Source organism: Triticum dicoccoides, chromosome 7A (genome assembly GCF_002162155.2).
Source record: "Triticum dicoccoides isolate Atlit2015 ecotype Zavitan chromosome 7A, WEW_v2.0, whole genome shotgun sequence".
NCBI lineage: Eukaryota > Viridiplantae > Streptophyta > Magnoliopsida > Poales > Poaceae > Triticum > Triticum dicoccoides.
The window spans coordinates 413,210,605-413,219,709 of record NC_041392.1 but is presented as its reverse complement, the minus strand read 5'-3'; positions in this window follow the sequence as shown (position 1 = coordinate 413,219,709).

Sequence of the window (9,105 nt, the reverse complement as noted above, 5' to 3'; positions counted from 1 at the left end):
ATTATTATATTACATGGGATGTGTAAAGATTACCTTACTTGCAACATATGCCTTCAATGCGATTATGTCTCTAAGTCGTGCCTCGACACGTGGGAGCTATAGTCGCATCGAGGGTGTTACACACGTCTTGTCAAAGCAAAGATCATGTCCCATTATTACGTGATTCTAATCAATACGGGCGTGGGTAACCAACCACGCCGCCTGCACAACCCTTGGGGAATAGGCGAGTTTTAAGGCGAGTGGAAAGGCGCTTGATATTCACTTCCTTTATAAAGGGATAAGGATTAACCTCTTTCACCCATGCCCTCTTCCTCTCTGCCCATCCATTCTCGAGCTCCAGCGCCCAAGCTTCCATCCTTTCCGCCTCCAAAAAGCACTCCAGCCATGTCCGGATCTGGAGCGCAAGGCAAGTGGATGGTTTCCTCCGTCAAGGAGAAGGACATCACCAGGCTCCGGGAGGCCGGGTATCTAGCCAAGGAAATCGCCCACTGGCTTTCGGCCAAGGGACAGATCGTCCCCACCCCAGAGCCCCATGAGAGGGTCGTGTTCATCCCCCACTTCGTCCACGGGTTGGGATTTCCTCTCCACCCATTCATCCGCGGACTCATGTTCTACAACAGGATGGATTTCCATGATCTAGCCCCCAAATCCTTCCTCAATATCTCGGCATTTATTGTCGTGTGCGAGGCCTTCCTCTGTATCCCATCCCACTTCGGACTCTGGCTAAAGATCTTCAACATGAAGCCGAAGGTGGTGGATGGCCAACATGTAGAGTGCGGAGGCGCCATGGTGAGCAAGCTGCCTAATGTCACATGGCCCAAAGGTACCTTCGTGGAGACCGTCAAAGGGTGGAAATAGCAATGGTTCTATGTCACAGAGCCGCGCGACGCCACCTAGGCCGTGGCTCCTGAATTCCAGTCTGGCGCCCCGATGCGGCTCACCTCCTGGCTAGAGAAGGGCCTAGACTGGTCTTTGTCAAACGAGCTGACAGCGCTCCAGACACGCATCAGGAGCATGGTGGATAAGAACACCAAGCTTGTCAACGTGATCCAGGTGATGCTCGCTCTCTGGATCCTTCCGTGCCAAAGCCGGACTTGCCACTTGTGGGAGTTCGATCCGGCCAAGCACCAGACCTTGCAATAGTTCTTTGGCACTACGCACGAAGACATCTGGAAGGTCCTCTTCAAGGCCAACAAGACGTGGCCGACAACGACCAAAGACCGTGGGCATGACCTGGCCCATCCCGCTAGTGCAGTAGGTTATCCGTATTTCAAGGTGTATCCTTTACTTGCTTACTCAAGGAAGATGTCTAAGCTTCCCTATTAGTTTTTTTCAGGGCTGGACAAAGAAGGCAGAGCGGATTCGGTGTCCGGCTCCACTGCTCGAAGAACCAGCTATCCCTCTTCTAACGAAGATCTGGTTCCGGCGCCCTATCAAGCGTCGAAGAAGAAGGCCAAGAAGAAGGACAAGGGGGCCAGAGGTGGTCTTCGCCATAAGGGCACTTCGGACGTGACGTCCGAAGACGCCGAAACCCACTCCCCTCCCGCCACCGACGACGAGGAAGATGAGGAAAGCAATTCTCCCTTTGAGGGGGGAAGGAATAAAAGGGCGGCCTCCATGCATCTAGAGGCAGAGGCGTCCAAGAAGGGGAAGGCCCCCGTCGCGGACAACTCTGTGTGGGAGGTTGATAGCAGCTCCGAGTGGCGCCCCAGGGATAAGCCCCTGGCCGAATCATAAGTACTCGAAGATGCACACAAATACCCAACCTTTTTACTTCATAATTTTAACATGCTAAATCATGCACTTGCAGTCTGGCTCGTTCTGACCTCGAGCGATCCTCATCTTCGGGAAATTTGCTGGATCCGAAGGTGATGGACAGCGGGTCCCTTCCGGCGGCCTCCTCTCCCAAGGCTACGGAGGACGCTGAAGTGTTGTCCTGAAGGACCCATCCGGATCAGGGGGAGGCATTGGACGCCATCATGGTGGCACCAGATGCTGATATCTCGGCCGCCGAACACATGGGGGAGCAGATCCCCATGGAGACTGGCAATGGGGGCAATATCCAACTTGGCCCCTAGCCGAATACGATCCCGGAGGCCTATACGCCTCCAGAATCCGGCAAGCAGTCTCCTTCAAAAGAAGGAGGTGCACCGATTCCGCCGGTGCCCTCTGTCCATCCAGAGGCACCAGATACTCTACTGGAAGCGCTGCGAAGTGCTTCCATTGTTGAGGAACACCGTACCCTCATGGGTACGGTAGTTGAGAGGATTCAGTCCGCTAAGAGCGGACTGCCGAAGCCTGCACAAGCCTTATAACAGGCTTTGAGGTAAGCAACGCAATTGTTTAAAAAGAATGTCCTGGTATAAACAGTAGCCCCTGAGACTCTGTCCGGTGTTCGGAAAGAAAAGCCGGATAGAGGATCAAGTAATTTTTGCAGGAGACTAACTAAATATGTCTTATGTGAATAAGCAGGCGTCGTTGCTGGCCGCAACCTCTCATGCTGCTGAGGTCTCCAGACTAAAGCAGAGTCTGGAGCGGGTCGAGGAAGAGCTCGGCCGTGTAAAAAAGCAGCTGAAAGACAAGCAAGGTATGCAATGACCTTGTGTATATCCGGAAAGGATGAATGATTTGCGCTGACCATAGTGCCATGATATTTATTAGGGGCAGCGACTGAGGTGGAGGCCCTCAAGAAGGCGTTGGCCGAGGCCAAGAAGAAAGCGGCAGAGGAGCAATCCGCCCATGAAAAACACGAGGCCAGAGTTGGTGAGGTCCAGCAGGAGCTCCAGGACGCCGTGAAGAAATGTGAATCCTTGGAGCGCAATATTGCGGATCAAGAGACCGAACTCACCAAGGCTCGCCAGAGCACGCACGACGCCCGGGTTGAAGCCCAAGGTGCCCTCCAGGAAATCCAGGAGGCCAGAAAAATCGCAGCAGGTAAGGCCTTTATTATGCAGAGCAAGTATGTGAAGAAAAGGTTCCTGTCATGGAATTGTCATGGCAGATGTCCTAGTGTGAGGGCTTAGTCGTGAGGCCAACACATCTATGTGGTAGCTTGAGAGGGGTTGATCGGGATGAGAGACGCAAGAGGGATCAACACACAATACAAGGGTTTAGACAGCTTCGGGCCCCGTGAAATATCATCCGGTAACAACCCTACATGTTGTTTGTGGCTAGGTCTCGTTATCATCATGAGGGAGTCGCCGTAAACCGGCTCTCCTAGTTATGTCTAGCCTTAAGATTATTTTTTCCCTCTTGGGGTGCCCTGCCCCTCCATATATATGTTGAAGGGGCGGGTTACATGAGTAGTCCTATTAGGATTAGGATTACTCTATTACAACTGGAGTCCTAGTCTTGCTTCCTTTGTAGGAGAATATTCCTTTATGTCTTTCCTCTTAATCCGGCCCATCATAACATGAGCCGGCCTTCTGGGCCTTGGGCCTTGTCATCCATCTGAGACACCCGCCGGGTCACCAATGAGTCTTCAGGCTTGTGAGTCGTGACACCAGTGAGCCGCCAGTCACATGAGTCGCCAATCCTCTGGCGGGTTACCAATGAAACGTCAAGTCCGGCCTGGTCATATATCCGGCCGAGTCATACCGCAGGGTATATCCCCGACAGTTCCTCTTACTGACCCGGAATTGGAGTTCTTCAGGGGCGTTTGCGGATCTGCCGCGCAGTGTTGCCGACGCTGCGGAGTTCTTCCGAGCCGAAGAGGGGAGCTCGACGGAGAAGCTATTCTAGTCGCAATACCTTGCGCCAGAACATCCGCTGCCCTTTATCGATCAGCTAAAACAGCTGGTCGAACTGCATAGGGTGGCCGAACTAGCCATGAAGGATTTAATAATCTGGCTATGGCCTGCCGAACTCATACCCAGCAGCTACTTCGGACTCGTGAAGCGGCTGGTCAATGCCTGCCTCGGCTTGACATCATCAAGCGGTCAGTCTGCATTGAAGGTGCGCGGATGGCCTTCGCCCGTGTCAAGGTGCAGTGGGCAAAGATGGACGTCGTCAAGCTCGCGACCGAGAGACCGCCCGCTAGCAAGGAGCACCGCACGCCGGAGCGATATTTTGATGATGTCCTCAAGGGGTCCTGCATTGTAGAGGGCCAGTGTTCAAAAGACATTATCTTCAAATGAATGCATTCATGTTATCTTGTCTTTCATGATGCAATAAAGCCGTTATGTAATATAATGCTTGTTTACTATTTAAAAAATTTCCTCCTGTGCGGCCGTTTTTATTAAATCTAAGAGTTGGCCAGTCGTCGGCTTCAGCCCCCACGTAGGTAGTATGGGGGTGTTCGCGATGGAACCTAAACACTCTTGATCCAAGAATTTGGTCCTTGAAGGAGGTGTTTAGCGCAACGAACCAGGCAATCGGACTATGTGGCTTTATCACCCTCACATAGCCATAGGAGTTTGACAATAAAAATGTAGGCGCAACCCCTAGTTAATCCCGACTAGGGTGGTGTAAACACCTGATCGGATGAAGGCTGATTCCTCACATAATGCAGAAAAAATTGTCAAAGCTTTTTATCCTCCAAAGAGCTGACCGGATCATGCTGCATCATGACAGTCACTTTTCGGCTTTCTCTACTGAGTTGCTCATCCGGATAAACCAGGACACAATCGCAGTAGTTCTCCCTTTACTACCCTAGCCAATAGAGTGGAACTAAGGTAGTAAGCACAGGAGCCGGGCAACCCAACTATTGACCACAGACATGATTCAGAGCCGATGCATATAATGCTAAATTTGGGGGCCGAACTATACTGTAAAAGTGTTCGGACTTGTTGCCGTAGTATGGAGCGCAATAAAGCCCCTGGCGAACTACAGCATACCAACGTGTACGGATGCAAATAAGAATAGCGAAATAAAAATGAAGTAGTAAGCTAGTGCCACATAAGGTGGGCCGCAAACTGTTTCCATTATAATTTTGATTAATATGTCAAAGCGTATTTGTACAAATAGTGCGATAAGCAACAGTGGCTATTTAACATGCCAAGACCAAGGGGGAGCTGCGTACGGGTCCTGGAAATAGGTAAAATGATCGTTAAAAAGAACATCTATAGATTACCCCATACGTCTATGCTACTTGCCACCTTGGTATATCTATCCTTCGAAAGGACTGATTATCAGGCCATCGAGAGGGGCCTGTGGGAAAGAAACCTGAAAAGGAAAAAAGAAAAGTAAAAGTATGTGTGTCCCTGGAAGGTCAAGCCGTATTGTGGACCACAGTCTGGTTATGCCTCCGTCTTTGCCCATGGTATTTTTAGTGCGTAGTTATGTACGCGCGGTACATATGCCGCCACTTGGTCAGGGCTGAGACAGAGGTTGAATTGCTAGTCTAACTCCTGACGAGCCAGACTGTCATGCTGCGGAGTAGTCCAGACTCGTTTGACAGTGTCCGGGAGCTTGGCCGCTGAATTAAAGTTCTGCCTTAGAAGGCCACTCTGTACTTCCGCTGCTAGGGCCGCGGTGTGTTCCTCGGTACGGAGGGAGCGCTCCATGTTTCCATTGACTGTTATGACACCACGTGGTCCAGGCATCTTGAGCTTGAGATAAGCATAGTGTGGCACCACATTGAATTGAGCAAACATGGTTTGTCCGAGCAGTGCGTGATAGCCGCTGCGGAAGGGAACAATATCGAAGATTAACTCTTCGCTTCGGAAGTTGTCCGGAGATCCAAAGACGACCTCCAATGTGATTGAGCTCAAGCAACGGGCCTCTACACCTAGTATAACTCCTTTAAAGGTAGTTTTGGTGGGCTTGATCCTTGATGGATCGATGCCCATTTTGCGCACTATATCCTGATATAGCAGGTTGAGGTTGATGCCTCCGTCCATGAGGACTCGTGTGAGGTGGAATCCATCAATTATTGGGTCGAGAACCAGTGCGGCTGAGCCGCCATGAAGGATACTGGTCGAATGGTCCCTGCGATCAAAGGTGATCGGGCAGGACAACCATGGGTCAAATTTTGGGGCAACTGGCTCTATCGCATAGACGTCCCTGAGCGCGCGCTTGCGCCCCCTCTTAGGGATATGGGTAGCGTATATCATGTTCACCATTCTGACCTGAGGGGGAAACTTCTTCTACCCCCCTATGTTCGGTGGACGGGGCACCTCGTCGTCATTCTCGCTTTGCGACCCCCTCTCCTTGTCTTCGGCATTTAACTTGCCGGCCTGTTTGAAGACCCAATAACTCCGGTGGGTATGAGTCGTCATTCTCGCTTTGCGACCCCCTCTCCTTGTCTTCGGCATTTAACTTGCCGGCCTGTTTGAAGACCCAATAACTCCGGTGGGTATGATTGGCTAGTTTATCAGGGGTGCCATGGATCTGACATGGACGATCGAGTATGCGGTCCGGGCTGGAAGGGCCCTGATTATTCCTTTTATATGGCCTCTTCCACTGACCAGACTTGGAGCCACTGAATCCGGCGTTGACTGTCGTGTCATCAACATTGTCACCATTGTTTCGACGCTTGTGCTTGTTGCGTCGGGGCTTGCCGTTGCTATTTCTGGCTTCCGAGGTTCCAGGTTCGCTTGCATTGTTATTGTTGAGGGCTAGCCAGCTATCTTCGCCCATGCAAAAGTGGGTCATGAGTGTTATGAGGGCCGCCATGGACTTCAGCTTTTCTTTGCTGAGGTGTCGGTCGAGCCATTCGTCGTGGATGTTGTGTTTGAAGGCCGCTAGGGCTTCAGCAACCGGACATTCGACAATTTGGTTCTTTTTAGTTAAGAACCGTTTTTTTTTGAACCAGGCTTTTTGACCCCTTTCCATTGCATAGAACGGAAATACAACAGTCCCAGAAACATGTTCAGAAAGAAGGGAAAGGGGAAAAGCGAGTTCAAGCACTACCAGGAAACCCACCACACTCGCCCGACATCGTGACGAGTGCCATGGGGTGAAAACCTGAGCAGCACCAATATGATAAAAAGTCTGACTAGCTATTACAGAACCGACCTGCCAGGGACCAAAACGACACTACCAGACCAAAACATCACACTAATCGAAGCAATGAAGAGTAGCGGCTTCAAACTTCGGTGTGTAGCTCCCAGAAAGATCACTCTCCGGTGATCGGCTGCCTAGCCGCCTCGCACAGCTTCATCATCTGCATGGTCCCCGCCCTGATCTACTCCGCGCCTGTGCGTAACTTCTTAGCATCATCTCCTTGCTGCAGACCTGACCAATAAAGCAAGAAAGAGCACATGGAAAAGACTATCTCAAAAGGAGTTTTGATAATTTTCTTCTCAAAGGTGGCACGATTTCGGGCCAGCCAGATAGCCCAGCAAGCAGCCGCTAGGCCCATTGTATAAAATTTCTCTCCCCCAGGAAGAAAAACATGGCACCACGCATAGTACTGCCAATAATTACTGGGGCACCTATCAGTACCCAGCGCGACCCCAACGGATCTCCATAGGCATTTCGCCACAGGGAAGGTAAAAAACAAATGCCGCGAACTCTCAACCTCGTTACAGAAAGAACAACAAGGGTTACCAGGCCATTTCCTACCACGCATGACCTGTCTAGTCAGCACAGCATCTTGCGACATCTGCCAGAGGAAGATTTTTATTTTAAGAGGAAGTTTGGCTCTCCAGATCCATCTATAGTGGCATCCACTAATCGATCTCTCTAGCCACTTGTAGACCGACTTAGTCGAGAACTTACCGTTTTGGTTAAGCCCCCAAGATACCCAATCGCTAGCATCGGTTAGAGTTAGGCCACCCACCATGGCTTGGATCGTCTTCCATTGCTCAGACATTTCAGCACTAAGCCCCCGTCTGAAGAAAGTGTTAGCATCCACTAGCCGCACCCTACTCACCGTGCATTCAGGAGCAGTGCAAATAGAAAAGAGTTGTGGGAATTGCTCCCGAAAGGGGGGCAGCCCTTTGATGGGATCCATCCACACCCGGGCAATATTACCAGATTCAATGTTAATTTTCCTCCCCACTAGGTAAACTTCCTTCACTTTCAGAAGAGCTTTCCAGCATGGTGAATCAGAAAATCTCGTACCCACCTCAGTAACCATTTTGTTTCTAAGGTATCTAGCATGCACAATATCCTGCCACAACCCCTTTTGGGTCTCCAACTTCCACCACCATTTGACCATTAAACTAATATTTTGTTTTCTGAGGTCCTTAACCCCCAGTCCTCCTTTGTCTCTGGATCTACAGATCCTATTCCACCTGACAAGATGATATCTACGCTTATTATTACATCCTTGCTAGAAAAATCTACGTCGATGCTTATCCAGCTTTTCAATGAAAGTTTTATTCATGAGCCACATAGACATATGAAAGATGGACAATTGAGTAAGCACCGAGTCAAGCAGAGTAAGTCTGCCACCCATGGATGCAGCATTGCCGATCCAGGCCTCAAATCTTTTAAGACATTTGACTACAATAAATTCCCAGTCAGAATTTCAGAGATTGATGTAGCTCACAGGCATCCCCAAGTATTTAATAGGGAAACTCCCTATGTCACAGTTAAATAATTCAGCATATTCCCTGACCACATTGTCATCTCCACCCACTGTGAGGATTTCACTTTTTTGAAAATTCACCTTGAGTCCGGACATCATTTCAAAGGTATAAAGCAGCAACTTCAGGTTAACTGCTTTTTCAATATCATGCTCTAAACAGATGATAGTATCATCTGCATACTGCAACACTGCGACCCCATCCTGAATCAGATCAGAAGCTAATCCCGTGATTAGATTTTTTCTGGGCATTTTTAATCATTTTGGTCAGGCACTCTAGTGCAAGATTAAACAAGAATGGAGAGTGTGGATCACCCTGCCTCACACCCTTTGCACTCTGGAAGTAGGAGCCCACACTATTATTGAGCTTAATGCTAAGTGTGCCCTTATGGAGAATTTGTTTCACCCAACCGCACCAGGTTTCGTTGAAGCCACATAAATTATGACATTCCAGGAGGAAATCCCAGTTAACTTTGTCATATGCCTTCTCAAAATCAAGCTTAAGTACTATGCCAACTCTTTTTTAACATGAGTGTAATTCAAAATTTCATGTAAAGAGAGCACCCCATCCATGATGTTTCTTCCCTTAACAAACGCATTCTGGGTGGAGCTAATCAACTTATCAACATATA